Consider the following 26752-nt stretch of genomic DNA (forward strand, 5'->3'; position numbering starts at 1 on the left):
GATTGTAACTTGCTTTGCTCATTTTGGAAAATTCCGTCATGCAGTACTGAAATCTGAGCTTCCAGTGCACACACCTGAAGAATCTGCTTTCCTGGTAGGGACGTTCATGCGGTAAACTTCTGACACTCTTATGTCTCCTAGTGTACTCACGCCTTTGTGTTTACATGTTAGAAAGCTTCATTATAGATTCCTCTTCTTTTATTTTTCCTTTATGTTACAGGTAAAGCAATAAATATATTGTTTTTCTAAACCTATATGTGTAAGTCATTGAGTCATTATATTGATTTTTTAAAAAAATCATGTGTATTGGTTGCATTATCTATGAATTTTGTTTCAGGATAGAAAGGGGAGCTGTTTTAGTCCATTTCCTGCTGCTATAACAGAAAACCACAGACTTGGTAGTTTATAAAGAAAAGAGATTTATTTGGCTCACATTTCTAGTGGCTAGGAGGTCCAAGATCAAGGGCCTGCATCTAGTGAGGACCTTCTTGCTATATCATTGTTGGGATGGACCACAGACCCCTCTGCTCCATCCTGTGCAGGTCCTGAGTCAGGTAAGTGAAAGAAAAACTGAGTAGCCACCAGCAACATGGACATGCTTTATTCTTCAGATGCGAGCTCCACTGACCAGCGGTTCAGAGCCACTGCCTTCCACACTGAAAGTACACGATAGTGGCAATGAGCCAAGGGGTACATGGGCACGTGTGCACTAACTCTGCTCTTACATGACTTGTTTTCAATGGATGTGCTGAATCATACCCAGCTGGATATGAGGCGAGGGGGCCTGACCAAACCAACTCCCCTTTCCTCACACTCCACCCCTTCAGGGTCTCTCCCCATACAATCTATGCATCTGTGATCTTCCATGATGTTCCCTTAGCAAGGACGGCTGACCCTGGCAGCCATGTAACCTCCGTACTTATTGTACATTCAATACGCATTGAGGCTTGTCCCTGTAGCTCTATCCTTTCAACTATTAGCCACGAAAACCCCACTCATGTACATGTCCAGTTAGTAGTCGTCATTGGGGTGATTTTCCATGGGAATCCTGCAGCCACACTGGTAGGAAACTTGGTGCATATCCAGCAAGCCGATACATTGGCCCCACGAATGTACGTATGTGTCCAGTCGACTCTAGGGCCTGCAGCCACAATACTATGGGTGAAAAGACAGAAAAGATTATTGGCACCAATAGAGGGAGGTCTCATCCCTCTGGCAGAACACATGCCAGCTTACCATCACGGAAAGAGTGGTTGCAGGAACAGGTGCTGCAGCTCTATGCAACAGAACCTCTACTGGAGACAGCCCACCCTTGCGGAGTCTCTCATTTAAGATCCTGACTGTTGGCCATAACTGCCATGTCCACCCTTTCAGGGATGGGGGTTGGGTGGATGGCTTTAGTCCTTTTTTCAGAAGACCACTGTACCTCTCAATCATTCCTACTGCCTGGGGATGATATGGCACATGTAACTTCCACTAAATAGACAACTTAGAAGCCCACTTCTGTACTTCATGTCCAGTAAAATGGGTTCCATTATCACTCTCTATGACCAGAGGCTGACCACACATGGCTGTTAGGCTATTCAACACCTTAATAGTGCTTACCTGGTCTAGGGCCTTGCAGGGCCATACAAACAGAAGACCAGTAGCTGTATCAATGGCTGTGAGGATATATCTGTAGTTCTCTGACTTTGGCAGTGATCCCACAAGATCCACCTGCCACCATGTAGGAGCATCTTCCTCTGAGGTTTTCTGCCTATCTGCATGCAACACCCAGTGAGCCAGCAAGGGTACATATGCCCATCAGGGGTATTCTTTCTTGGGTTTGTGCAGCACCCAGCAAGCCATTGACCACACAGTCTTATGGACAGCATACTGCATTCTCCAATATAGCCACCCAGCTACATCAGCTGCTGGAACTCTCTCCAGCCACTTACCTTAGCCAGTGCATCAGCTTCATCATTGCCTGGACTGGTTAAGGGGGAATGTCCTGTGACATGGAAAAGACTTACTTCCTTTCCATGTCCTAATTCCCACAACTCTTGCCACATGGCTTGTTCCGCACAGGGGTCAGTGACCTACCAGCCACTGCTGATATTTTCAAGTACACACCTAAAGGGTAAGACCCTTATATATGGCCCACTCACATTTTTCCAAATAACCTAGCAGTGTTGGAGCCGCCTTGGTTAAATCTTCAAGAGAATCAGAAGGCATGCTGGGCCTAGTGCCCCAGCCACTAAACCATGACAGATGGTTGGGCTATGCAGGTAGCCTCGGGGTAACACCTGAAAAGTCCAGTGCCTTCCCTCCCAGGTGAAGGCAAATTGATCTTGGCTATCAGCCAAGACTGGGATAGAGAAAAAAGCATTTGCAAGTTCCAGTATGTAAATTCTTAGCTGAGTCATCAACTGATCCATTAAGTTGTGAACTGAAGGCACATCTGTGTGCAAAAGAGGCACTACTCTGTTCAGTCCCTGATAGTCCACAGTCATCCTCCAGGTCCATCAGGTTTTTTCACTGGCCATACCAGGGTGTTAAAGGGACTGTGTGTGGGACGAATGATGCCGACCTTTTCTAGCTCCAATAGTGGCACCTATCTCCACATGTCCTCCCAGCAGGCAACACTGTTTCATGTTGACCACATGGCTTGGCTTGGGTAATACCTGTAGGTCATGTTTAGCATGTCCCCACAACACAGGCTTGACTGTCCGTATCCACAACAGGAATTCTCCAACTGTCATTTGCAGGTGTAGCCTATAAAGTACACCTATACCCAAGATGTATTTGGATACAGGAGATACATACACAGTGTATACACGAGGGGGCAATTGTTCAATGCTCAGTGGCAAAGACACAGCTTTGACTGTAATAGAATGTCCTCCATAGCCATCAACGTTCACTGTGGCCCTTGGAAACTTATCTCAGTTGCCATGTATCAAGCTACAGTCTGCGCCAGTGTCCACCAGTGCCAACCCATGCTGTACATTTGTCTCAGATCACTATATTGCCAGTTCAACACGAGGCTTCTGATCCTTGTCTGTCCCCAAAAGATGAGCACCTTGGCCTGGTCCCTAGCCAAAAGAGAACAGTCCATCTGCCTCGGCAGAAATAACCAAAAAATATTTTACATTCACTGGGAGTACCTTGCCATTTGCTCTGGATGTTTAGAGAAACCCTGTTTGGGGTGCAATTGTTGCCACAAGGCAAATAAGACCACATTTGGTTGCCAGTTAATTTTTTCCCTATCAACTCCTGTCATAAGCAAGTCAAACCGCATCTGCATAGGGCTGGTCTTGCTCCATTCCTTTGGGTAATATCCTGAGCATTTCTTGGCGGTTAAGTGTTCACTACCTTTTGGATCTCCTTTGTTTGTCTCCTCCCTCCTGCCTCACCCAGACTGGCCACCATGGTCATCACTTCATGTATTGGATGACCAAACGTATGGGGCTAGTATAGCCATCAGTGACCCAAAGGACATTGATGGTGCATTTTGCAGCACTAACTCTCTCATGCTGCTGGTAAAATGTTCATCATCTGACCCACACGTGTTCACATTAAACATGAACTGTCACACCCCCAGTTCCCACATTATTTGAATCAGCTCAGCACATGTTTGCCATCTACTCACAGTTTCAGGCAGTCTCCAGCATTTGTCCACACGGTCTGGATGGCTGCATTCACCCATTCCACCAAGGAGTGGTTATCCTCTCCTGGTGCATATCTGTAGCTATTCTGTAGCCACTGCCACAGGGATGGGTGCATGGTGATAGAGGCTAACTTTTCCATCTCATCACCAGAGAACATCAGACCATCCACCCCTAGGTCTCATTCCTGCAGGAGCCAAGCAGCTAGGGGTTCACCCTGTTTCTGTTGAAACTGTTTCCCTAAGTCAACCAACTCAGCTTGAGTGCAGGGAACATAGGTGGCATATTGGGTCACTTGCGTATTGCCTACTGGTTGCCCACCTGGTCCCGTGGGCTGCTCATGCTTCACTTTCTTGATGCACAACAGGTCGTGCCAGGGGTTGCACACTCTCCCCCAGCTCACCATCAGGTTCATCATCATCCCCAGTGACAAAAGCAGGAGTGACCTGTTGCTGTACTTAAGCCTCCAGAACAAGTACCCACGCTTCCAACAAGTCTGCTTTCTACTGCAAATCTCGAAGCCACGCTGCTTCGTGGAGTGCCTGGTCCATGTTGACTCATTGTACAGTGAGCAACAGCTGGACCCTGGTCAACAGGAAAGCAGCCACCAGGTACCACATACTTGGGGGTAGCCACATTTCCTCCCCATCCTGAGGGGCTAGTGGCTCCCTTACCTGCTCAGAATCCTGATGAAAACTATGCCAATTGTCAGACTGGATCATAGATGCTTCTACCCTGTCCTGTGCAGGTCCTGAGTCAGGTAAGCAAAAGAAAAACTGAGTAGCTGCCAGCAAAATGTACATACTTTATTCTTCAGATAGGAGCTCTGCCACCAGCAGTTCAGAGCTGCTGCTTTCCATACCGAAATGTACACAATAGTGGCAACAAGCCAAGGGGTACAGGGGTGTGCATGTGCTCTAACTCTACTCTTATGTAACTTGTTTACAATGGATGTGCTGAATCATACCCAGCCAGATATGAGGCGAGGGGGCCTGACTAAACCAACTCCACTTTCCTCACACTCATGAATGGCAGAAGGCAGCACACGGTGAGAGAGTGCGTGTGCACTTGACAGAGAAAATTGGCTGAACTTACCCTTTTTATCAGGAGCCCAGTCCTGCGATAATTAACTCAACCCTGTGATAATGACATTAATCCATTCTTGAGGGCTATCGCCTCTTAGAGGTCTCATCTCTTGATACTGTCACAATGGCAATTAAATTATAATATGAGGTTTGGAGGAGACATTCAAATCATAGCAGGGGCATTACAAGCATTTATCATAAAAAGGGAGTATTGGGTCTGACTGAGCTGAGAACCACCGATTCATATCACCACACTTAATGTAGCCCCATTCTTGGGCACACTTCTATCATGGTTTATTTAACAAATCTACTACTGACAGATATTGAGGTGTTTTGGTTTACATAAGCAATACTCTGATGAACAAACTTTTTATACATATATCTCCGGGCTCTGACTAAATGATTTCCTTAGGAAAAAAACTTCACAGGAGTGAATTTCTGAGTAAAATGTTGTGCACATTTTCCCTATCAGTGTAGTTTTCCAAATTATCCCACTAAGAGGGTCTGAGACACACCTGTATGGGACTTGGTGAAGAGGAATTTGATGTCAGGCAGCCAGCACTGCAGGCGCTGGTCCCCTGGGGGGCAGTGGAGGTGTCTGCACTGGAGAGGGTGGAGCAGTAGGGACAAGGCCTTCACTAGAGCAGTGCCACAGTGAGATGTGGATGTCCTGCCTGACCTGCCACCCCTCTGGAGTCAGCAAGCATCCCTTCATAAGTACCTTTCCAGTACAAACTGGTATGAGTGAATTTTACTGTTTGCAATAAACATTCCTGACTGATGCAAAAACCTAACTGGATTTCAAGTGATCTGGGTTGATCTTAGTGGTGTTTTTCATTTGGACCTTGTTATGTGTTGAATTGGGTCCCCCAAAATTCACATGTCGAAGCCCTAACCGCTGGTACCTCAGTGTGACCTTATTTGGAAATAAGGTGATTGCAGATGTAATTAATTAAAATGGGGTCATATTGGAATAGGGTGGGCACTTAATCAAATATGACTGGCATTCTTATGGAAAGGTAAATTTGGACACAGACATGCACACAAGGAAAACACCACGTGAAGATGAAGGCAGAAATTTGGGTGATGTTTCTACAAGCCAAGGAATGCCGAAGATTGCCAACACACCACCAGGAGCTACAGGAGAAGCACGGAACAGATTCTCCCTCACAGCCCTTGGGGAACCAAGTCTGCTAACACTTTGATTTTGGAATTCCAGCCTGCAGAACCATGAGACAGTAAATTTCTGTTGTCTGTGGTATTTTGCTACGGCAGCCTTAACAACCAACATAGACTTCTAAGCTTCAGTCACTACATTTGTCAAAACCTAATAGCAGGGATTCTATCACTGCTTAGCAGAATTGTTGAAGAGAGAAGCCTGAGACAATCTCAGGAGTCATCTGGTCCACCACCCAACTCTGACATACAAAGAATCAAAACCTAAGAGACCACGTGACTGGTCCCAAGTCAGACTGATGGTTGGCAGCAGGGCCAGCTCTAGAACCTCTGTCTTCTTGGTCCTGCCTGACATCCCTTCTGCTGTGATGAGATCTGAAAGGGCAGCAGTGCTCTCTAGATAGGTTTGGACAGATGCCCTGCAAGGCTCATAACAGCTCTGTTTCCATCGTATCCCATCACAATCATCCAGGAGGTCTTTAAAAGCACAGAGCAGTGTCCTCTCCCCTAGACCCACTGAATCACATTTCTGAGAGTGGGTTCTGAGAATCCGAGTATTTTAAAACTTCAGCTGGTCTGGAAACTCTTGCTCACCATCATGCTCCATGGCTGCAAGTGAGAGGGGATGGCTCTGGGCTGGGGGGCAGACAGGCCTGGGCTGGAGACTGCCAGCTGTGTGACCTCAGGCACATGAGTGAAGTTCTCCAAGTCTTAGCTTTCTCATCTGTAACAGGAAAATAATACCATTCATTGCCTCATTGGACTGTATAGAATTCAAATAGAAAACTCATGGAAAACCCATAGTTGGGTGCCCGGCATAGTGAACACGCATTAGAATTCATCTATTATTATATTGATATTCATAAAGAAGTAAGCATGACATTTACAATGCCTACTCTTTAAGCCACATCACTCCCCAGTGTCCAAGGCTGTGCTTTTCCTGTCCTTTTCTCCTCTGACAAGGTCATTGGCCCATGCTATTGTCTCTGCCTGGATATCTTTCTCCATCTTCCAAAATCCTACTCACTAAATTTAAATGAGGAGGTAAAAGATCTCTACAACAAGAACTGCAATTCACTGCTGAAAGAAATTAAAGAAGACACGAAAAGATGGGAAGACACTCCATGCTCTTGGGTTGGGAGAATTAATATTGTGAAAATGTCCATGCTACCCAAAGCAATCTACAGATTCAATGCAATCACCATGAAAATACCAATGACATTCTTCACAGAAATAGAAAACACAGTCCTAACATTCATACAGAACAACAAAAGACCCCAAATAACCAAAGCAATCCTGAGCAAAAAGATAAAGCCGGAAGCACAACACTACCTGATTTCAAATTATACCACAAGGCTATAATAACCAAGACCGCATGGTTCTGGCATAAAAACAGACCCTGGGACCAATGGAACAGAATAGAAAACCGAGGAATCAACCCACATGCTTACAACCAACTGATCTTTGACAAAGGCAACAAGAATGTACATTAGGGAAAGGACTGCCTCTTCAATAAGTGGTGCTGAGAAAACTGAACATCCATACGTAGAAGAACGAAACTAGACCTGAGCCTCTCACCATATACCTAAATCAGCTCCAAATGGATTAAAGACTTAACTATAAGATCTGAAACCATAAAACTACTAAAAGAAAACATAGGGGAAACACTTCAGGAAGCAGGACTGGGCAAAGACTTTATGAATGAGACCCCAAAAGCACAAACACAAAAGAAAAAATAAACAAATGAGATTATATCAAACTAAAAAGCTTCAACAAGGGATTAAGATCCAGAATATATAAGGAACTCAAACAACTTAACAGTAAAAAAAACAAGTAACTTGATTTAAAAAGGGGCAAAGGAGCTAAATAGGCATTTCTCAAAGAAAGAAATAGAAATGGTCAACAGACAAATGAAAAAATGCCCAACGTCACTAATCATCAGGGAAATGCAAATCAAAACCACAGCGAGATATCATCTTACCCCAGTTACTCTGGCTATTATCAGAAAGGCAAAGAATAACAAATGCTGGCGAGGATGTGGAGAAAGAGGAACCCTTCTACACTGTTGGTGGGACTGTAAATTAGTGCAGCCATTATGGAAAACAGAATGGAGGTTTCTCAAGCAACTACGGATAAAACTGCCATATGATCCAACAATCCTACTGCCAGGTATACACCCAACGGAATGGAAATCATCATGTTGAAGGGATACCTGCACTCCTATGTTCATTGCAGCTCTATTTACAATAGCCAAGGGTTGGAATCAATCTAAATGTCTATCTATGGGCAACTGGATAAGGAAAATGCAGTATATATACACAATGGAATACTACTCTGCCATAAAAAAGAATGAAATTCTGTCATTTGCAGCAACATGGGTCACCTTACAGAAAATTATGTTAAGTGAGACAAGCCAGGTACAGAAAGAGAAACATCACATGTCCTCACTCATAAGTGGGAGCTAAAAACATAAACAAATAAATAAAAAAAGAAAGAGAGATACAACAGTCACAATAATTGGTTGAACTTTCAAAAAGAGAGAACAGAACTGAGGCCACTAGAGATGGGAAAGGGGGAGGGGGAAGGAAATAGCTAGAACTTGTTAAAGAGCCACAAAAATTGATTACATCATGTAATGTTGAATATACTAATTATCCTGATGGGAGCAGCACATATTGCACACACGTATTGATATTCAACCCTGTACCCCACAGATATGTATAATCAATTATGTTTAAAAAAAATTATACTACCCCAACTTGATAGAATATCACTGAAAGGATAAGTATAAAGATTTTATAATTGTGTTGAAAATGCCGTCACTGCCAATATTAAATAAAAACAGCAATATAAAAAAAAAATCCTGCTCTTCAGGGTCAAGTGTCTATGCCCCCATCTGCCCCACACACCACCCTTAATGCACAGAGTTAAGTGATGGCTCCCTCCCTGAAACCCCAGCCCCTTGTCTGGGCCTGCTCCAGGCCTTGTTCACAGTCTGATTAGCTGGCGTGTTAGATGTTCTCTGTCTGTTGCCCTTAGCAGCCTGGAGCCTGGTCCTCAGCACTGGGGCAAGAGGATGTGCTCAACAATTGGATTAAATTCCAGTGCAAAGAGTGCCCTGCTGGACTTCTCTGTTGCCCAGGAGTCAGGACTTTGGGTGACTGATTCATTATAGGAGGGCAAAGGATGAACAGACCAAGTGTTTGTGTTGGAGACACTCAACCTCACACGTATGAGGGCCCTGCAAAATGATCAGGAAAGATTCACAGCCTCTTTTAATTTGATTTTTCCGTGAACTTTTTGAAGTACCCTCATAATTACTAGAGAATGGGTTTCTCGAGTCATGGGTTTCTGAGAGATTCTTCTTTCAAGGCTGCAATGGGCATCTTGTGGTGATCTCCAGGGAATCCACATGGCAGATCCTGACTCTAATATAGAGTGGACAGAGTGGTAGTTAAGGAATAAACACATCACTTGTGTGCACGGCTGTATTAATCAGGGCTGCTGCTCTGCAGAAGGCCATTTCATAGAACACTGTCTGTGCCTGCATTTCTTATCATGGATGCTTTGGGGTGTCGGGTCAGGCAAGATGAAAGAGGGAGACAGAGGGAGAGAGAGAAATTGATTAATGGCGTACTGCCAGGTTATTATTCTCCTAAATATCTTCTCCTTTTTACCTGCTATAATATCCTGACCTGAAAAGAAATTTCCACCACTCTCTCCTCTTAATGAAATGTGGCTGCACAGGTCTGAGGTGGATGCTGTCACTCAGGTGGACAATTGTGAACAAAAATAGAGGCAGGTCTCTGGGGTCGAAGTAGTGGGTGAGAAGGATTACATGGGACGACTAGAATCCACCAAAAATCTCCAAGCTTCTACTTACTGCATGTTTGACTGCTGTCCCACTTTCCTAGGTTTAGCAGAGCTGCTATTGACTCGGCAAATGCTTAGGCTCTTGGTGACTTGGGATAGTTCTGCCAATGTGCAGTGAGCAAGTCATGGCTGCAGAGAAAGGGATTTTTCATTTCTTTCTAGAGAGGCTCTTTGGCTCAAAATCCAGTTTCTAAACTTTGCTTCCTCCTGCCCTTCTTTTCACTGTAGGTTATCTATTCATTAATAATTGCTGTCTCCTCCTCCTCTGTGGGGCCTCTGAAGTCCATTCCTTTCTCTCTCTTCCCACAGTCTGCACTTTAGCCTGAAATCTCATTACTTCAAGCCTGGATCACTGCAACCTCCTCCCTGCTCATGGACAACCTCAGCCACGGGTCTACACACAGACACGCACAAGCTATGTATCCTGACCTTCAAAGTCCTCCCCATCCTGACTCCTCTGGACCTTGTCTAATACTGTGCTCACTCTCCCACGCACCCCTCCACCCACCATATGTATGCATCATCTATCTACCTACCTCTCTATTGATCTATCATATCCACCAGCTGTCTTATCTACATACCAATCATTTATCTATCTTATCTATCTATCCATCTGTTGTATGCATATATCTGTCTGTCATATGCATCTGTCGCATGCCTCTAGCATCACCCTCTCCTCCTATGCACTTTACCTCAATCAGGGCCATGTTCCTTCTACCCAGAATACTTCTGTTTATTCCTGAGTCCATTCCTATTTTTTCTACATCTTACAAGATGCTCTTCAAATCATTCAGAGCTCCTTGCCAACAAGTTTGGGGAATGCTGCATACCTCAGCCTCTCTGGGGGTTCACAATGCAGGTTACATGTGTGTAAAGACATGTTGAAGGCCCATAGAAGTCCTGTAGTCAATTCCGTCTACCCTGTCTACCTGGAATATCCCCAGGCCCCTCCCCTGCTGACTAATTAAATCTTTACTCATCTTTTAGACTTCTGCCTGAACATCACTTTTTCAGGGATGCCTTCTTTGGCCTCTTCTCCCATAGTGTCCTCCATCCTTCCTGCACCCTCTTTATCCCACGTACAACCGTCTTCACATCTGTATCTCCCACTGGAATTCAAGTCCCACACATGCCGGAACCACAGCACTCTCACTCGGTGTCTTGTCCCTAACACACAACACAGTGCCTGGCATATAGTGGGCTGATACATACCCACTGACCAACTAAAGACAAAATGCAGTTTGGCAAAACATGGCACCAAACAAATATTTTTGACTTGGGAACTTTCCTCCCTTGTTTTGCATAACAGGCCTTGCCACACCATGACACATATGAGTACTTTGGGACATGTTTCCCTTTCCCTTTGCTGAAAATGCGGTGGCCTCCTTGACAGGTAACATACCCTGACCATTGATGTCAGTGAGGACTAGTTTTGTTGCAAATCACCGAAATTCAATTGACAGTTTATATAACAAAGAGGCTGGAAAATCTAGACTAAGACTAGCTTCCAAGGAGGGCTTATGTAGCAAATCACTCTGTCTCTGCAATCTGTAGGTTATGTTTTATCCCACTCCCAGTCGGGGCCCACGCCCTACCCCAGCAGCTCCAGGCCCCACTCTGAAGTGGAGAAGTGTTGTCTGGAAACCTCATACCACCTTGTCTTCTGGCAGCCTCAAGACTGATGGATCTTAGACGTGACCGGTGCCATTGTGCAGACAATAAGCACAAAATAGCCACCAGCTTTGTCTTCCACTCCAGCACCGAATCCCTCCCCACTTCCCTTTACAAGAAGCCTCGTGTCTTCTGCAAAACAGAAACCCTTTTGCTTCTGCAAGGGCGCAGTTCTCCACCTTGGTCGCATAGCTTCTGCATTAGCATAATGCTCCTCCTTGATGGTATCAGCCAGTCCTTGGTGCCCTATATAAGAGCTACCACCCCCACATCTGGGGCTGTCCTCCATTTTGAGGGCAGCCCCAGGCTGCCTGCCACTTTGAGCACAGTCCGGCAGATTTTCTTTTCCTTTAATAAAACTTGATCAGTACCTGGTGTCTCAGCTCACTTTCTTTCACAGACAAGAGTCTAAGCTTTTCTTTCCAAGAAGTCCTCGCACATGTGGCCCCAGGCTTCCTGGGCTCTGAACCCATCATATGGTTTAAGCCAATCACAGCCCACTCTGGGGCTGGGGCACCAATCCCAGGGAGACCAAATGGCTGAGAACAGGAGATGAGTGGATTGTCCAAGGAAAAACAGGGATCTGCTTGGAATAAATGAAAGCAGGATGGCCAACAACCCTTCCAGGCTGGGCTCAAGTTCCAACTTCTCCAAGAAGTCTTTGCTGAAAACTCCAGATGACTGTGGAGCTTCTTTTCTGTGACCTTCCTTCCATACAGTGCTTATGAGCTGCAGCACAAATTTCAGTCTTTCACTGGCAGTGTTCGATTGTACTCTAAACGACTCAACTACGTGAGCCCATTCTCCCACTGTAGTGCTTATCTATCCCTGTATGGCAAAGTACCCCAAAATGCAGGGTTTTAAAACAACCAACTTACTATGCACATGGCATCTGTGGGTCAAGAATTCAGAGGGGGCACGATGGAGATGCCTTATCTCTGTTCCCCAAGGTCTGGAGCCTTGGCAAGGAGGGTTCAAGGGCTTAGGATGATTCCATGATGGGGGGAGACTTGACAGCTGGGGGCGGGAATCATCTGAAGGTGTCTTCATTCACATATCTGGCATTTGATGCTAGCTATCAGGCAGAATTTCAACTGGGGCTGTCACAGGCTATTAAATATAACCTTGTTGTGTGGCCTGGGCTTCCTCACAGCTTGACAGCCTTGGACTTCCTAGACAGGGCCCTGGGGTTCCAAAGACAAGCATCGCTAGAAAACCAAGGGGAGTCTGACCTAGCTTAAAAGTCACACAGTATCGCTATCACATCAAAATCCAAGAGGCAGGAACACAGAGCCCACCTCTCATTGGGAGGAGTGTCAAAGTCATGTTGTAAAAGGGTGTAGGTTAGGAGGTAATGTTGCAGCCACCTTTAGAAAATACAACATGACATACCTTATTTCTCATGGGCAGGGGCTGCTTTATAAATACTGTTTGAACCAGTCACTGAATCAGGAACAGGAATAATTTGTCAATTATAAATTAATTTAATCCGCAACAAAACCAAGTAAACCTTTGTTAGGTTTTTGTATTTAAAATGTTCTCAAGGGCCGAACCTGTGGCGCACTCGGGAGAGTGCGGCGCTTTGAGCGCAGCAGTGCTTCCGCCGCGGGTTCGGATCCTATATAGGGATGGCCGGTGTGCTCACTGGCTGAGAGCGGTCACAAAAAAGGACAAAAAAAAAAAAAAATGTTCTCAAAATTCTGTTTGAATTTGTGTAAGAGAAAAAGTTGTGTGTAAGATCAAGACAGGTAGGGAGACATGAGGGGCGACCACTTAGGACTTGAAATCACGATTGATTTAGAAGTAGATTTGGTCTTGGGAAGAAATTGTCTCTAAGAATTTCCAGCTTCTCCACCATCTGGTCCCCTCCAGATTCCTCAGCCACCCTTATTTTCACCCTTATTCCCTTATTCTCTTGAACTGTACAACCCACGAATATCAAATTTTTTATAGTTTCTCAAAACTTGCCACAAACTCACTCTCCTCAGGACCTTTGCACATGCTGCTTCCCCCACATTAATATTTTTAGTCCTAATTCAGCCCTAGCTTAGATGCCCCCTTCTCCAGGAAGTCTTCTCTGACATACTTCTCTTTCCCACCATCCCAGAAAATCTCCTCTTTTGGGTTCTGCCAGGTCGTCTCTTCCACTAAGCTGAAAGCTCACAAAGGCAGAGACGAAATCCATCTCTGTAATGTGATTGAGCACTGCCTCGCACACAGGAAGTCTTCAGAGGATATGTAGCAGATCCTGTCACTGCCTCACCCATAGCTCCTTTAGCACAGACTGAGCCCCCTTCCAGCTGCCAGCACCTGCACTCCTTTGCCTGAGAGCATTTCCTGGCCACCAATACTGGCTCTGCCTACTCCAGCAGCAGGGCAGAAGTTCCAGGGAATTCATGCTCCCTGGGAGCAGTTCTCTACCAGTGACTGATGGGAACTGGTGTACAAACACCCCAGCTCCCTCAACCCTCGGCTGAGATAACCAACCCGTTTCCCCGCATGCTCAAGCTCCTACAGTGGTAGCTGACTCAGCTGTGCTGCCTTTACTGTCTGCCCTCTTCTCTGTCTCACTTCCTCACTTCCACAGTGCCAGTAAAATCCTTGCTCCTGAAGCCAGGATGTGCTTCCCCGAGAACTCACACTATGCTTGTTGACTGAATGAGTGAACCTCTGTCCTAGTCCCTGCCACCCACTCAACACACCACAGCCGCACATGTCCTGAGCCAGAGAAAGCAAATACACAGCAGGAATTTTCAAACCTTCATTTCTATCTCCACTGACATTTGCAACTGAGACACATGCAAGGGAAACATTATTTTACTTAAAAATGCGATGTTGAAAAGTGGCACTGAACAAGATATTTAAATCAGCAAATAACATGGCACCTATGAATGAAATTAGCTCTAGCAGTCGAAGACAGAGACTGGCTAGATTAATTGCCAGACAAACAGTACCACTTGCTTTTCATCTGCTTGGTACTTGATTGGCATCAGAAACTCCTTCTCCCATCCTGCTGCAGAAACAGAGCTAAGAGCCACTCCAGGTGGGTCACCCAACAGAGGACTGGATGCAAGTTCGGACGTAGGAATGAAATTCAGTCTTTCTCTCCTCTATGAGCTGTTATAATTCGGAAAGGGATTAGCTGTGGATTACATATGGCTCTGGGGTCAGTGAGGGTACCTCCTCTTTTATTACCTTGCCATCCTTTCCCCTATAATTCTCCTTTGTTTTTTTCCTTCCAGTTAATCAATACATGTTTGCTGAGCATGGGAAGAATATCACACTGGTACTATGGGGGATGAACACTAGAGAAGTTTGAAAAATATGTGGCTTAATCCTGCAAGGGACCCTCTAAGGGGAGAAAATCAATTGTCCAGGATTTAAAGTTCTCCTCAGTGCACAGCCCAGCTCCATCTCCAAGGGTGGGGGCAGAAGGCAGAAACGGCAGAGAAAAATGCTATTTGCACTTCGCTCCCCTCTCAAAGGAGAATGGTCTTAAAATTGAACATGAATAATTCTAGACGGGTTAAAGGAATCATAAGAGACCTGAGAATTCAAAGCATTGAAGGAGAAAGAGCAGTTTTGCCATAAATTGCGAGCCTGTGTGTGCCCGCACATGCATGGGCGGGTGGTGGGGGCCCATTGCTGACTTTACTTGAATCTGTCCCCTCCTCTCTACTGCTGACGGACAGGTCTCTCTGCTTCCAGCGCCCCTCTCTCACATTCAGTCACCCACCCATTCTAACAATCCAAATGTCACCCTCAGACTCTCCTGCTTAAACCCAGTGGCTCCCCGCTTCCTCCAGGTGGGTTGCTGGGAGGCCTGAGGGAACAGCGGGGACTGAGACAAAGGGAGAGATGTCCCTGGCTCCAGCTCATAGCAGGGTCTGAATCCAGTGGTGTCAGATCTTCCGCTTTGAGATGCCAGAAAGGTACTGACTTTTACAACTTTATGAGTTAAAGAAGTTCCTAAGATTGTAAAAAAAAAAACCTTCACAGGGCCACCAGCTCACCAGCTCCCGCCTACAGGATAAAGCTTAAGCCCTTTAGCATGGCACTCAAATCCCTTTATGGTCTCGTCTATGCTTGTTTCTGTCCCAGTCATCCAGAACTACTTGTCAATCCCTTTGTCCCCAAAGCCCCAACCCACAACCCCCCAGCGGCAGCTCAAATTAATATGTAGGATTGAAACAGGCATTACAGACTTGTCTTGGAGTTCACATAGCAAACTCGCCACTTTTACTTAGAATGCTTATTTAGGGTGGCTTTGAAGGGTGCCTAAGGAGATTATGGGGAGCAATAAAGCCCCCCACCCCAGTTTCCTCAAGCAAGAATGATACATGCTTTTGACCACATGGCAAAGTTATATACATTTTTCAAAACTCAGCTTGGACATCACCTCTCTTCCCTGCAGCCTTTACAGACTCTTCAGAAAGAATTATTCTTTTTTCCCTGTATCTCACATGCATTTTCCCCCATTATACGAGTATTCGCAGAGAGATTCATCCTTCAGTTTGTTTCTCCAGGAACCTTCTGAGGTAGCCTCGTGTGTGTCATGATGTGTTGTATTTATTGCTGCTCATGTCTGACTCCCCCTGGACTGTGAGTGCTGTGACTGTGGGGACTTTGTCCTTTGGTACTGTTTCCTCAGGGCCTGGTTCTCAGTGCCCTTCCTCGACTTCTGTATTACGACATCTAGAATCATCTATCACACTTCTGCAAACACACCAGACATCCAATAGCTCCTTGTTGAAATGAAACCAAACGGAGAACTGAGAATTCACGTTGCCACGCTCCTGACTCACGACTCCCTAACAGAACGCCCTCCCCCGCCACCTGCCTAACCCACCTACGTAACCCACATTGGCATTTCTGATCCCTTACTAGGCCCGGGAGGTTGCGCAACCGGCCCCACCTGCCGCAGGGTCCCGGACGGCCGCAGGGGAGCAGGTGGACAGCAGAGCGCAATTACGCGGTGTCGCGTCTGGCCAGATTGGAAAAGGGAGCAGCATTGTCAGAATGCCCGGCGCAGCACCTGGGCTCCAATAAAAGCGAGAAAGAGAGAGAATGAACCGGCTCCCCCGCGCCTGCGTGGGCAGGGGCTGTGGGCTGCAACCACCCGGGATTCTGGGGAGGAGGGGTCTCGGGAAAGGCCTTGCGAGGGTGGATGAAACAAGCTTCTATTTTTGGTGGAAGCTAAGGGGAGTGACTGTACCGAAACACCTGTGCCTAGTGGGCAGGCGAGGGTGTGCTGCAGCAGACACCCTCTGTGCGTGGTCCCTGGCACGGGACCGTCCCTGAGACGGTCCGTCGTCCCCAAGGGTCTCACCAGATAAGCAGAGAAGGAACTCTGACTCCAGGTGTGATCTGCGTGCTGGACTCCAGTGGAGCCATAAAAGTCCATGCTGGGGCAGGGGGAAATGTCCCAGACAGTCTTTCCTGGAAGCACAGGCCCAGGCAAATTTCCAGTGGGACAGTGAGAAGTATTTGGAAAATAAATGTACCTTTGATGTTTTGAAACCCTGGGGCAAATGTCTTTTTTTTGTTTGCCAGGGACTTTAATGCTCCATTTTAGTTAATCTCGCAGCATGTCTGGGGTAGGTACCATTTCCAGCCATCAGAGACCTCACGTTTTCCCCCAGAGCAGGTGCCAGCTGCTGTTAGTGAGGTGGCCCCCACCTCTCCTTTTCTTCTCTTGGGCTTGTCTACTTCTAAGCTTCTGTGTGAGGACCTGGGAGGGAGGAACAGGCTAAGCTGAGATGAGGAGAGGGAAAAGCAAGGGAGGAGGTGGAGAGAGGATCGTATCTTTTCCCCTCTAAGTGCTTCAGTCTGGTTGGCATATGATCAGGAATACAAGGGCTTGAGGTTTACTGGATTTTTCAACCATGACTCAGAAACTCCAGTACTGAGTAGAGCTGCTTGCTGCATTTAGAGTGGTAAAGACCATTCTTCATGTCTGCATAGAAATAACACAGCTCTGGTGCCCTTAGAACAGGGAGCTTGGAATGAATCCCAAAACAGAACTTTGCCTGGTTTTGGCAATGCAATGACAAGGACTCTTCCTAGCCCTGCAGACATGGGGGGTGGGGAGAGGTTGGGGAACAGGTGCATTGGGGCAAATGTAATGGAGCAGGTGACTGCAGCTGACACCCTTTGGAGATTCAAAGAAACAAGTGGGGGACACTGCGAAGGGGGCTTCTGGCAGCCAGACTGTGGGGCAAGAGGGTTCTGGTAACTATAATTTGTCACTGAATGTGTGAATTTTATTACAGACACAGGCCCATGAGGTCATCTGGGCACCTCGATCACACCACTATTATAAAGATGAGGAAACAGATTCAAAGAAATTAAGTACTTTTAAAAAACTGCACACCAAGGCAGGGAAATGAAGAGCAGCTGGGATTCAGAACCAGCTCTTCCTGATCCCCTGGGGACAGCACAGTAGTCTGAGAACCCAGAACCTTTCATGCTCATCAAAATCCACCTGTCCTTCTGTGGCAAGTGGCGCAGTTGTTTGAATGCTTGTTTTTTGCATTGGCTTTTTTATCTTCTAGTGAAATTCATATAGTATCTACTCCTAATAACTTTACTAAAACAAAATCATTAAGGTCTAATAAGGAAATATACATAGTTGAGCTTGTCTGGTATAAAGAAGATAATTCATTTATGAGGCAAAGCATTCCATTTAAAAAGTAGCTGGAGGATCAGGAGTGGCCTGTGTTGCAGGGAAACAATAATTTTTGCTTGTGTAAGCTGAGTGACTGTTGAGGCCTGTAGGTCTGTTTTTTTTTTTTTTTTTTTTTTTAGGATAACACTCAAGAAGACATTGTAATGTTAAGATGGCAAGACTCCCTGAATTGATCTGCAGATTCAATGCAATCCCTATCAAAATCCCAGCTGCCATTTTTACATAAATTAACAAACTGATTCTAAAATTCACATCGAAATGCAAGGGACCCAGAATAGCTAAAACAATCTTGAAAAAGAACAAAGTTGGAAGACACAGTTTTTCCAGTTTCAAAACTTATGGCATATCTACACTCATCAAGACAGTGTGGTACTGGCATAAGGATAAGCATATATTGACAGTCCACAAATAAAACTACGTATTTTAGTTTATTTTTGACAAGGGTGCCAAGACAATTCAGTGGGGCAACAATAGTCTTTTCAACAAATGGTGTTGGAATAACTGGTTATCCACATGCAAAAGAATGAAATTGGACCTGTACCTCGCATCGTGTACAAAATTAACTCAAAATGAATCAGAGACTTAAGAGTAAATGCTAAGATTATGAAACTCTCAGAAGAAAATAGGAGTAAGTCTTTATGACCTTGGATTAGACAACAGCTTCTTAGGCATGACACCAAAAGCATGAACAACAGAAGAAAAAAACAGATAAATCAGACCTCATTAAAATTAAAAACTTTTGTGTTACAAAGGACACTATTAAGAGAAAAGACCACTTATAGAATGAGTGAAAGTACTTGCAAATCATACATATGATAAGGGCATAGTGTTCAGAATATATTTAAAATTCTTACAATTCAACAATAAAAAGTCAAATAAAAAATTTAAGTGGGCATATTAGTTTATTTCTCTTGCTTATAACAGAATACCTGAAACTGGGTAATTTATAAAGTAAATAAAATTTATTTCTTACAGTTTTGGAGGCTGAGAAGTCCTCCAAGGGGCACATCTGGTGAAGGCTGTCAACTCAGGGTGTCACATGGCAAGAGAAATGGGCTGAGCAAGAGTGAGCTAATCTCACTTGTCCTCCTTGTAAAGCCATCAGAACCACACCCATTACTCCATGAATGGATCAATCCATTCACAAGTGCACAGTCCTCACAATCTAATCACCTCTGAAAGGCCCCACCTCTTAAATAAGATAATTGGATTTCTCATCCTCTTAACACTGTTATATTGGGGGTCAAGTTTCCAATACATGAACTTTTGGGGGACACATTTAACCTATAGCAGCAAACAAAGGATTTGAATAGATAGAAATGGTATGCAAATATATACCAACAAAGACAAATATGCAAAGGAAAATGTGTTCAACATCATTTAGTCATTAGGAAAATGTAAATCAAAACCACAATCAGATACCACTTCACACCTATTAGGATGGCTGTAATAAGAAATATGGACAAATAAGTGTTGGAGAGGATGTGAAGACATTGAAACTCTCCTACACTGATGGTGGAAATGTAAAATGATGTTTCCCTTTGGAAAATAGTTTGGCTATTCTTGAATAAGTTAAACATGGAGTTGAACTGCAATCCTACTCCTACATACCTACCCAAGAAAATTGAAGAGCTATATCCACACAATAATTTGTACACAAATGTTCATAGCAGCACTATTCACAATAGACAAAAAATGAACACAACTCAACTGTTTACCAACTCGTGAATGGTAAACAAAATTTGGTATATCCATGCAATGGAATATTATTCAGCCATAAAAAGAATGAGGTACTGATACATATGACAACATAGTTGGCCTTGAAAACAATATGCTAAATGAAATAAGCCAGACTCAAAAGGCCATATATTGTAGATCCTATTTATATAAAGTCTGGATAGGCAAATCCACAGAGACAGAAAGTAGATAAGTGGTTGCCAGGGGCTGGGGGAGGAGAGTGTGGGCAGTTACTGCTAACAGGTATGGGGTTTCTTTTTGAGAGTGATGAAAATGTTCTGAATTAGTGGTGATGGTTGCAAAACTTTGTGATTATATTAAAAATCACTGAATAGCACACTTTAAACAGGTGAATTTTATGGTATGTTAATTATATCTCAATAAAAAAAGCATAGGTGTAGGAAAAAAAAATAGAAAAAGAATAACACTTCAAGAAGTACGTTGGCTGGCCCAGCAGCGCAGCCATCAGCTCTTGAGACATGAGTCCAGACTGTCCAAAGAAAAAGGGCTGGCATGACCCCCACAGAGGACTACAGGGGAGACCCTCCATGGTCCTTTGTTTTTGTCAGTGTTCTCCAGAGAGAAACAATAGGATGAGTAGATAGGTAGGTAGGTTGGTAGGTAGGTAGGTAGGTAGATAGATAGATAGATGATAGATAGATAGATAGATAGATAGATAGATAGAGAGAGAGAGAGAGAGAGAGAGGAGATTTTGTTAGGGGAATTGGTATCTAGATTATGGAGGCTGAGAAATCCCACAACAGGCTGTCTGCAAGCTGGAGAACCAGGAAAGCCAGTAGCGTGGCTCAGTTCAATCCAGAGGCCTCAGAACCAGGGAGCTGATGGTATAACTCTCAGCCTGAGACCAAAGGCCTGAGAACCCAGGGGTCCACTAGTGCAAGTCCCAGAGTCCAAACGCTGGAGAACCTGGAGTTCTGATGTCCAAGAGTAGGAGAAGAAGGGTGTCCCAACTCCAGAAGAGAAAGAGAGAATTCACCTTCCTTCTTCCTTTTTGTTCTCTCAGGGCCCTCAGCTGATCAGCTGATTAGATGGTGCCTGTCCACATTGGCTGCCCCAAAATAATGTTTTACCAGCTATCTGAGTATCCCTTAACCCAGTCAAGTTGACTCCAAAAATGAACCATCACAACCCTCATGCTCAGAAAGCTGTGAACTTAGAGCCCATGCAAGGAACACTTCTCTCCAGTCTCCAAGAATCTCAACAACGCTCTCCAGGACCCCTTGCAGCCCATGGTTGACCTTCCTATTTTGTTACATTCCAGAAACCAAGTTGTGCCTAAGAAATATAATGAGTTTGTACATATTACTCAGCTCCCAAACCTGGATGGCCTTAGAGAATTCAGACTGCAAAGGAAGGAATCCAAAGTTTACATGTATGTTCACTGCAGCTCTCATCATAACACCAAAAAAACTGGAAACTACCCAACTATTTAACCATAAGGAACTGGTGAGGACAATTATGGTATATCCATACAATGGCATAGTGTGGAACTACTGAAAGTAATGGCTGTGAAGAGCTTCCAGTGATGCAGGGAAGTGCTTATGATAACAGCAAGTGAAACACACTATGCAAGATAACAAATCACATGTGTTCTCAGCTACGGTAAAAAAAAAAACATGCTTACCTTAAGAATATACCAAGATATTGAATACAACATCAATAATTCTTCTACAACATTTTCTTCCCAGGTTTTGTTTTCCTTGATTAACTTCTGCAGCTCCCCGTTAAACATAACACCAGTTGTAACACAGCTCATTATTGTGCTTGTGATATCCGTCATCATTTATAGGTTTGTTTTTGCAAGAGCAGGACTTGAATGTCTCTCTAGGTGTCCTAGGGCCTCTCTCAGCTAGTGGGAGCTGCTGCCACCAGGTGAAGGGTGGTCCTGGCTTCTGCTCCAGGTATTGACAGGAAGCATTCCCCAGGAGTGTCTTTGCTAAAAAAAAGCTAAGTATAAACATAAATTTGACTGACTAATCATCATCATTAAACAAACAGTCTATCATTCAAACACAATTTAAAGAAATACAGATACCTGGATATACTTATTTACTTACAAACATTTATTAAAATAAATAAACAGGGATCTAATTAATATCATCCTAACACTTCAAATACATTTTATTATCTGGCTGTCACATGAACCCGGCTGGAATGGGTTTTCCCATCCTTATTATATAGATGGAAGCTGGTATATTGAGTCATGAATAGACTCATGGGTAACCTCTTGCTGCTGGCTTTTAACTCCTCTGAACCCATTTCTTGTCTATAGAATGAGGAAGGAGTAAAAGTTCATAAAAAATAATATAACAATATCTACTTTCTAGAGTCTGGGGGAAAATTGAATGGGATAATAGATTTATAGCACCTGAGACATAATTACAATAACTATCTCATAAGGAAATGTAGGCTCACACAAGTAATTTTCTAAGCCAGACAGCCAGCAAGTGGTAAGGCTGGTATTTGAACTCAGGTCTGCCGAGGCCTAATGCCCACCCTCCTCTCACCTCCTGCTGCTGGTAACATGCTTTATATGTTCTAGGAGAAGTGAGGAGTCAGGCACAGACTCCTGAGCTTGATCAGTTCATAGTTCACGGGTAAGCATCCTTTCCATTTAATTCATAAAATGTTGCAATCACTGTCTAATCAAACTCTCCTGTGGTTCAACATGTTCTTTATTCCAACTTCTTGAAATGAAAGCTTAGTTTACTTTCAATCTTTCTCATCCAGATGAATGCTCATGTGGAAACAGTGGAGTTTCTGGGGCCATCTCTGAGAACCGCAGCAGGAGTTAATCATAGTCTCCACCCACCTCAGCCCGCTTGGCCCAATACGACGGCTGGAGGAAAGAGCATGCCATCTGGAATCACAAGACCCCAGGACCCGTCCTACCACTTACTAGCTGTCAAACGTCACATAATTTATCCTCCGTGAGTCTCAGCTTCCTCAGCCGTGAAATGGGGACACCTACAACACACCTGCTCACCTCACAAGGTTGGGATCCGATGAAGTAAAGCCCCTGACAGCCCGCTGCCCATTGTAAAGGGCTGTGATCGTTTTTACCAACCAAACCGCAATCCATCTCCAGACAGTTCTTCAAATAGGACACAGATTTCTTTCTCTTGGCAATAATCATGACTAATATATTCCAAGATGTTTTGGATTTTCCCGGTCTTGAAATAAAACTGAACCCAACCAGAGATGGGAAAGAAGGAGGGGGAGGAAGGGTTAGGGAGAAATCGGTAAAGGGCCACAAAAAATGTTTACACTGTGTTAATGATAAAATAAAAATAAATAAATAAATAGAGACCCAAACAAGAAATCAGAAATGGTCCTTCATGCTTCGACTCTTATTGAGTATCTCCTGTTGCAAGGTTCTGTGCTAGCTGCTCTGCAGAAGGCAAAGGTGACTAAGACCTAGTCCCCACCCCGAGGAGATCGTGGTCTAGTGGAGGGGGCCAGACATTTCTATGAAGTGGTTCACACTGTAAGAAAAGGACAGATAAAGTGTTTGCAAGGTTTAAAGAGGCAGAGGTTGCTTTTAGTTTAGTGAAATCAGGGAAAGCTCCTCGAAGGAGAGAATATTTGAGTTGGGCCTTAAAAACTGGCTAATACTTGGGCAAATGAAGAGAACCACTTGTGCAAAGGCGCAGAGGCAGAAAAAGGCATGAATACATATGCAAAAGGGAGGAGGACATGGACTTGACTGAATCGCAGGTACATAAAGAAGAGGCTGGGAAGCAGGAGCACATAGGAGGGAACTTGAGAGTCAGACCAATGGCTTGTTTTTGAACAGGAAATAGAAAATTGATCCAGCAAGGGGTTACAGAATGGCCTGGAGGGGATGGAGAGCCAAGGCAGGCAGACACTTCAGAGGCTGTTGCAGCCATCCAAATGCAAGGAAATTCCAAATTAGAACAGCAGCAGTGGAAAAAGGGAGACGTCATGTAAGAACAGCATTCAAAAGACTCAGAATAAAGAGTAGAAAAGGTGTGGGACTCTAAAAGCTGGTAAGCAAATCAGGGTTTTTTTTCAGTATTTCAAAAGCTTCCCAAATTCATCCACTCAACAAACATGGGTCAGACGAGTGCTAGGGGCTGAGGACCCAGAGCGAGCAAGACAGACTGGATCCCTCATGGGCTCACGTGCCTGGGAGGCAGGCAGACACTGAACAGGTAACTTGGTACGGAAACCAGTGAGCATGCAGCAGGGTAATGGGATTGTGTGCTGGGGACGGGACTAGGGAGCATGGGAGCTGCTTAGGGAGATCGGGGGACTCTCCGAGGAGGTGACATTTCGGCTGAACCTTAAATGATGAGTGTGGAACAGCTGGGCAAAGTTGGGGGAAGAGCAATCTTCACAACTTTGAATCTAAATAACTTTTTAGGGAGTTACCTTTGGCGTCAAGACACCAAGGTACCTCTGTGGTCTCCAATCAAGGGACAATCTCTTATTCACTGTTCTGTAGAGTAGATGACCTCACCTGTCTCTTGTGTAGTAGATTCTCAACTTCTAATAATTTCTTCTTTCTCCCAACGTGGCTACAGGCCAGTTTCTATCTCTTCTTCCAAATAGAAGGCCTTTGGATGTCCAAATGGGTTTTTATTAAGTTTCTCTAAAAGACCAGCTTGATAGATAACTCTTAGCACCCAATGGAGTGTCCCACAAGCACATATACATTGAATAAACAAGACTCGTCCAATGATATATAACAAATGTCCCTGGTCCATTTAATAGATCATCAGGCAGTTTTCAGAAAAAGACAGGTGAATTTTTCCATCCAAAGGGTGAGTCAACCCATCTGGTATGACAAATGCTGTTCCTGGCTTGATTCCTTGCCTGAGACCATTTGCCAAAACCTTTTTCATGAATCAGTAGTGAAGATAATCTAAGCTGCTCCCAATAGATTCAATAGTGCGTTGGTTCCAGGCATAAGACATCAATTTGGTTTGGTTATAAAATGTAATATTCTATAATTCACAGAGAATCTAATTCATTCACCATCTGGTTTTGGAAGAAAGACCTCTGAAAAAATTTAGAGCTTTAGGATGAATATTTTCCACCTTCTTCGTGATGTTACTCAAGACTTTTCCATTCACATTTAAAAGTAATAATCTACCTGGAGTGTTACCCTTTACTTCAAAAATAATAAGTTCATTCCACCTGGTTTACTTTGTAATGTGTCTATGGATTTTCTCATTCTCTTGCCCTGACTAACAATCTCAAACCACATTAAGTGTTCCCTGCCCCAGAGCTGAGGCTGTGAGTGAATATGTTACCACCAGACCAGGCTCTGCTTGCCCTCTCACATTAAACAAATGACTCAAAAGTCCAGAAGTTGGTGCAAGGATTGAAAGGTTTATTCAGATAACCAGCATCTGGGGGATGACCAGGCTAAAATAATCCCAACTTCTGATGCCTGTTCTGGGGTTATAAAGAGGAAGAGGTGGGAAGATGAGGTAAGTGTCTTTGTTCTGAAGAAAAAGGGGGAATCTGGGAGCAGCAGATGGTCTGAGTCAGATGTCAGGGTCCCATGATGGATTGGGAACTTCAGCATCACAGTCTGTGGTCGTCTTCAAGTCCTCGATGTTACCTCAGGGTCAGAGTCCTTATCTCCTAGGGAGAGCTCAAGGATAATAACCTTAGTCAAATATCATAAAAATACCTGACTTGGATTTCTAATTAACGTGGATGCAGTTTTCCTTTAAGTAAGAGGGGGAGTTTACAACCAGCTAGGTTGTCTTGCCTCTCTCCTCTTGTTTGCAGCTGATTAGAGAGGTAAGAAAAACAAGAAACTTAGTTTCAGTCCTTAATTGTAGGTGCACAGCCTCTGAAGTAAATCAGCATAAGGGGGGGTGATTGCATCTCCGGGCAGTCTCTTAATTCTTCTGCTAACCTCGAGGAATTGATGATTGTCAGTTCCCAAGTTAAGGGCTGACTGAAATGTTCTGCTTGCTCTTAGCTACCCCAAAGATGGTTGTTTTCCTGGTTAAGGTCCCTTTCAAATATACCTACCCTGTTACAACCTAATTAATCTTCTTAAAACACTATTTTAATCTGAAAAGTTTACAAAACATCTTCACTTGTGTTATCTCAATTTATTCTCATGCTGACCCTGAGAACATGCCTATGAAAAAGGGAAATTACGCACTGTTATTTTTTAATTCTACAGACGAGGCCATTAAAGCCCAGAAAGGCAACTTGGTCAAGATCTGGGATCCCTTCTTCAGTCTTCAGTATGCATCCTGCCCCAAATATTCCCAGCCTCCATCCCCACTATGGAATATAGTGATGTCCCCTTAACCTTGTTGTTCAAGTCTTTCTACCTAGTGTTCCAACCTCATCTTCTCTTCTCCTATATCTACCATCTGTTCCAATTGATGTTTCTAGTGTTCTGAGTCTGTCATGCCCCAGAGGGCCTTAACTAGCGTCTTTAAATCCCCCTAAGAGCTTGTGGGTAAGCTCAGAGAGTCTGAGTACCCTGCAGAGATGCACGGGGAATTCTGCATGTATGTGCTTATGTTCATTTGTCTGGGGAAAGAATCTGCAGTTTTTATCAGATCCTCAAAGAGGTGCATTCCCCCAACCCCCCCCCCAAAAGGCTTAAAGTGAATTTTATACAAGTTTCCTTGCCCCAAATGTTCTTTCCTCTTCTTTTGACCTATCTAACGTGATGCTTCTTAATTTCTCTTTAGAACTTAAAACAAAGCCAACTACTGCCATCGGGGCTCTGCAAATTTCTTTTTCTGGAATAGTTTAATTGTTCTCTTCCTTCCAAATATTAATTCAAAAAGGGAGAAGCCAGAGAATTCCTAGGGTGGCCTTTACATATGCAAATAACATGTGATAATTTATCC

General features: G+C 44.3%; 1 long non-coding RNA gene across 1 annotated transcript in view; it reads right to left on the minus strand.

The window, feature by feature from the left end:
- Positions 1-470: 470 nt before the first annotated feature.
- Positions 471-26752, minus strand: part of LOC134377815 (uncharacterized) — a 143009-nt gene continuing 116727 nt past the window's right edge. The window contains exons 2-3 of the long non-coding RNA XR_010023575.1: positions 21520-21831; positions 471-1155 (exon numbers count right to left, since the gene is read on the minus strand). This is a non-coding gene — a long non-coding RNA (uncharacterized LOC134377815). The remainder of the gene's footprint in view (positions 1156-21519; positions 21832-26752) is intronic.

This window comes from Cynocephalus volans, chromosome 5 (assembly GCF_027409185.1).
Source record: "Cynocephalus volans isolate mCynVol1 chromosome 5, mCynVol1.pri, whole genome shotgun sequence".
Taxonomy (NCBI): domain Eukaryota; kingdom Metazoa; phylum Chordata; class Mammalia; order Dermoptera; family Cynocephalidae; genus Cynocephalus; species Cynocephalus volans.